Raw genomic sequence first — 5,586 nt, 5'->3', positions numbered from 1 at the left:
GCAGCTCAGCCAAATGTGGGATGTCACTCTTCAAACTGTCAGAGAGACCATCCAAACAAGAAGCCCATCAGATTCAAGCAGAGAAAGAAGCTTTGGATGATGTGAAAAAATAAAAATAAAAAATATATCCCATTTGATGCTAACAAATTATTCAGAATGTTATCCAGGCATCTTAGCATCAGGTTTGAAATACTTAGACTCCCATACTGGAATCCCAAAAAGGACAAGGTAGATAAAGTGACTGTCAGATACTTTGCTTTCTGTAAATCTTTTCTGATAGGCCATGTGTTTTTAAGGTCTTATTTGTCATCTATAGGAACATTAGTGAGCTTATGACATCTTTAAAAATACAAAGAGAGCTTTGCCCTCATGTCTTTGGCCAGAGTTTCGCCTGATATCCCCAGTGGCTGGTTATTTCTTAACTTCCACCCTCCACTCCAGAGAGGGCTGCATTTTAGGGATAGTCTATATATTTAGTTTGGAAAGTGCTTTGGATGAAATGTACCTATAAATGTATGACATTATTACGATTTTAAAAGCGACACATGGCAAAACTAACCTCACATACATTAGATATGAAAAATGTTTGAATCTTAATGTTTATATCTGTCAGACTATGAACAGCACTCTCACTACAGCTCAATCACATGTAGAGATATATTTTCCTTTCAATACATTTGGTACTGTTCAATGTCTTAAGGCACAAACTGTTGGATATCTTTCTATGGAAGTTAATATACTACAGCAATACGTAGATATGGAAACATTTGGGGGGCTTATTTGCCTGTTGTCTTTTAGCTGGGGGAACAGCAATTTGACTGGTTTTTAGTTTTCTTTCAGTTTTCAGTTTACAAGGCTCAGGAGGGTGCACTTACTTGGGAACTGTTGCTGCTGCTGCTCCATATAGCACAGTCGCAGTGCCTTTAGATTTCATTATTGCTATAGGAGCTCTTCTGACCTCTTATTATTGCACATTGACATCTCATTTGGTCCCAGAGATTGAGTGTGCATGAATGGCTGAGTTAACCTTTCCCATGTGCTACCATGTAGTTTCCTCTTGTCATTGGTAAAATGCATAGCCTCCCAGGAGGCAGCCTTTTATTCATCCATCACTATATAACACTAACAATTATGTTGTTATTTTTATTATTGTCATGCCACAGAGGCGCCATTGTGGACTAGGACCCAATCATGCTAGTTATATAAATACAGAAGAAAAAGCCACTCGCTGCCCCAAAGAGTGATCTTCCTTCCTTCCCAAAACATGCTGGGGGTAGGCTGTGAAAGGGAAAGAGACCTTTGAGGGGTGTGAGGGTAGCTCATTTTCCATGCTGATTCAATTCTTGGTGTTGTCATAGTTCAGGGCAACTACACTTTTATTTCTCCTTGTGGTCCAGCGTGGGCACCCACACTCAGGTGTCTTGCTTCCCAGCCATTACCCCTCTTAGACAGAGACACACAGCTCTTTCCCTCTGGACTGGCGTATTTCCAGGCTGCACAGCTGCCTGCCTACTAGGGTTGCCAACTTTCTAATTGCACCAAACTGAACACCCTAGCCACGCCCCTTCCCTGAGGCCCCACCCAACCCCTCCCCTTACCATAGGCCCCACCCCCACTCACTACTTTCCCCCTCCCTCAGTGGCTTCTTCCCTCCCCCCGTCAATCAATTTAACTGGGCTGGTGTGGGAACTGGGAGGGCTCTAACTGGAGGTGCGGGCTCTGAGGTGGGATTGGAGTGAGGGATTTGGGGTGCAGGAAGGGGCCAAGGGATTCAGGGTGCAGGAGAGGGCTCTGGACTGGGTCAGAGACTTGGGGTGTGGGAGGGGATGAGGGCTCAGGCTAGGGATATGGGCTCTTGGGTGGGACTGGGGCTGAGGAGTTTCGGGTGCAGGAGGGGGCTCCAGGCTGAGGAGTGGGGCCAAGGGATTCAGAGTGCGGGAGGGGGCTGTGGGTTGAGGCAGAGGGTTGCAGTGCAGGAGTGAGTATGGGCTCTGGGGTGGAGGTGTGGGCCCTAGGGTGGGGCCAGGGATGAGGAGTTCAAGGTGTAGGAGAGGGCTCTGGGATGGGGCAGGGGGTTGGGATGCAGGGGAGGTGAAGGCTACAGCTGGGGGTGGAGGCTGTGGGGTGGGTCCAAGGATGAGAGGTTTGTGGTGCAGGAGAGGGCTGCGGGTGTGGGGGGGGTTCAGGGCTGGGGCAGGGCTTGGGGCTCAGGGTTAGGGCACAGGCTTACCTTGGGCAGCTCCTGGTCAGTGGTGCAGTGGGGCTAAGGCAGGCTCCCTACCTGTCCTGGAACTGTGCTGCCTCCTGGAAGCGGCCAGCAGGTCTGGCTCCTAGGTGAGGGGTAGGTGGGCAGAGGAGGGCAGGGGGGCAGTTCCTGGCCAGTGGGTGTTTAGAGCCAGTGCTTGGGGCAGGGACAGTGCACAGAGCCCCGTGTCCCGCCCTCTTTCGCCTCCCGCCCCCCGGCCTAGGAGCCGGACCTGCTGGCTGCTTCCGGGGCTCAGTACGGTGCCAGGACAGGTAGGGACCAGCCTGCCTGAGACCCACAACACCACCAACTGGGATTTTAACAGCCCAGGCGGTGCTGGCCAGAGCCGCCAGGGTCTCTTTTTGACCAGGCATTCTTGTCGAAAGCCAGACACCTGGAAATCCTACTGCCTAAACTGTGAATTTCCCAGCAAAATCAGACTGCCTAAGCAGGCCTGCTTTGCCTTCTCCTCAGAGGCTATAAACAGCGTAACTGCCCACACTTATAAGTTACCACATAGCCCTTTCAAAGCAAAAAAAACCATTCATTCTTAGGCCTGGTCTACACTACGAGTTTAGGTCAAATTTAGCAGTGTTAAATCGAATTGATCCTGCACCCGTCCACACAACTAGGCCATTTTTGTTAACATAAAGGACTCTTAAAATTGATTTCTGTACTCCTCCCCAACAAGGAGATTAGTGCTGAAATCAGCATTGCCTGTTCAAATTAGGATTAGTGTGGATGCAATTTGACGGTATTGGCCTCCAGGAGCTATCCCACAGTGCACCATTGTGACCACTCTGGACAGCAATCTGAACTTGGATGCACTGGCCAGGTAGATAGGAAAAGCCCTGCAAACTTTTGAATTTCATTTCCTGTTTGCCCAGCATGGAGAGCTCATCAGCACAGGTGACCACGAAGTCCCAGAATCGAAAAAGAGCTCCAGCATGGACTGTACAGGAGGTACTGGATCTGATCGCTGTACAGGGAGATGAATCCGTGCTATCAGAACTCTGTTCCAAAAGACTAAATGAAAAAATATTTGAAAAAATTTCCAAGGCAATGATTGACAGAGACCACAACAGGGACGCGATACAGTGCCACGTGAAACTTAAGGAGCTGAGACAAGCAAACCAGAAACTCAAAGAATCAAACCGACGCTCCGGGACAGAGCTGCAGACATGCCACTTCTACGCTACGCTGCAGACAATTCCAGGGGGGGCTGCCACCTCTACTCCACCCCTGTCTGTGGACTCCGATGATGGGGTACTCTCAGTTGCCATGCCCGAGGATTTTGCAGATGGGGAAGATGGGAAGCAGGTTGTGGAGAGCACACAGCACACTGTTCTTCCCGACAGTCAGGATCTTTTTCTCACCCTGACTGAAATACCCTCCCAAGGCAGTATCCTGGACCATGAAGCTGTAGAAGGGACCTCCGGTGAGTGTATCTTTTAAATATAAAATATGGTTTAAAAGCAAGCATTTTTAAATGATTATTTTGCCCTGAGGACTTTGGATGCATTCGTGGCCAGTACAGCTACTGGAAAAGTCTGTTAACGTGTCTGGGGCTGGAGCAGAAATGCTCCAGGGACATCTCCATTAAGCTCTCCTGGAGGTACTCGATAAGCCTTTGCAGAAGGTTTCTGGGCAGCACAGCCTTATTCCGTCCTCCTTTACCACGCCCTGCTAGTAGCAAGTAATCTGGTATCATTGCATGACAAAAACCTGGCAGCATATGGTCCCAGTGTTTGCTGGAATTCAAGCAACATTCATTCTTTATCTCACTGTGTTATCCTCAGGAGAGTGATATCATTCATGGTAACCTGGTAGAAATACAGGAATTTAATTAAGGGGACACTCATAGGTGGCCATTCCTACTGGGCTGTTTTCCTGTGGCTGAAAAGAAATCCTCCCCGCAGTTAGCCAAGCAGGGGGTCGGAGGGCAGGCCATTGGCACTGAGCTGTTTGTGTTTGGCTAGCAGGAAGCTTCTCTGATACCAGCCACATGGTGTGGTGGGGAAAGGGTTAAAGCAGCCATCCCAGAGAAAAGGATGGAGGGGTGTTAGTTTGGTTTCTGCTGCTGCATGGTAACATGAAAACCGCAGCCCTAAATGGACAAGCTTTGCTTGGTATGGGACAGGCGGGCGCTGCTGTTATGCAGGTTGGAGAAACCAAAACACTATGGCTTACCATAGCTGCCTGCAAGCCAAACTCTGTTGCCCGGCGTGTTTGATCTCTAACACCAAAGCTGCAGGCACTCAATATAAGATGCAAAAAATGACCTTGTACCAAAATCACATGTGCTATGTAATGTGAACAGTGTTGTTCACCGGGAAAGAGTATGCCCATTATTCTGTAAAATGTATCTTTTAAAATACTTCTCTCCCGTTTTTATCTCCTGCAGCTGCAAATGTTTCAGGCCTCCTCACTCCATCCCAAAGGCTATCTCAGATAAGGCGGTGAAAAAAACGCACTCACGATGAAATGTTCTCTGAGCTCATGCAGGCGTCCTACGCTGAAAGAGCTCAGCAGAAAGAGTGGAGCGACACAATAGCACAGGACAGGAAATCAGCCCGTGAACATGAGGAGTGGTGGCGGCAGGAAGATCAGAGGAGGCAGGATACAATGCTGCGACTACTGCAGGAACAAACGGACATGATCCGGCATCTGGTGGAGGTTAAGGAATGTCAGCTGGAGAGACTGCCACTGCAGCCCCTGTTTAACTGCCCTCCCTGCTCCCCAAGTTCCATAGACGCCTCCTCACCCAAGAACATGGGGGGCGGGTAGGCTGGACGGAAGGCTGTCATTCAATAAGTATTGAAATGGCCCTTTCCTTCCCTCCTCCCCCACCCCACCCGGGCTACCTTATGAGTTATCTCCCCATTTTTATAATCAATTAATAAAGAATACATGGTTTTAAAACACTAGTGACTTTATTTCCAAGCTGTGATCGAAGTGGGGAGGGCAGCTGGCTTACAGGGAATTAGAGTCAACCGAGGGGGTAGGTTTTCATCAAGGAGAAACAAATAGAACTGTCATACGGTACCCTGGCCAGTCATGAAACTGGTTTTCAAAGCTTCTCTGATGCGCAGCAGAGCACACCAGGAAGTGCTAATCGTCCTGGTGTCTGGCTGCGTGTAATGAGCGGCCAGGCGATTTGCCTCAACCTCCCACCCTGCTATAAATGTCTCCCCCTTATTCTCACAGAGACTGTGGAGCACACAGCAAGCAGCAATAACAATGAGGATATTGGTTTCGCTGAGGTCTGAGCAAATCAGTAAACTGCGCCAGCAACCCTTTGAACATCCACATGCACGTTCTACCACCATTTTGCACTTGCT

At 49.0% G+C, this 5,586-nt stretch overlaps 1 pseudogene; it reads left to right on the top strand.

The window, feature by feature from the left end:
- Positions 1-3,133: 3,133 nt before the first annotated feature.
- Positions 3,134-5,032, top strand: LOC142047812 (uncharacterized; annotated as a pseudogene).
- The last annotated feature ends 554 nt before the right edge of the window (positions 5,033-5,586 follow it).

The sequence above is a fragment of the Chelonoidis abingdonii genome, chromosome 15, assembly GCF_003597395.2.
Source record: "Chelonoidis abingdonii isolate Lonesome George chromosome 15, CheloAbing_2.0, whole genome shotgun sequence".
NCBI lineage: Eukaryota > Metazoa > Chordata > Testudines > Testudinidae > Chelonoidis > Chelonoidis abingdonii.
Note: the sequence above shows the minus strand (reverse complement) of the source record. Positions and strands in the feature narration are given on the sequence as shown.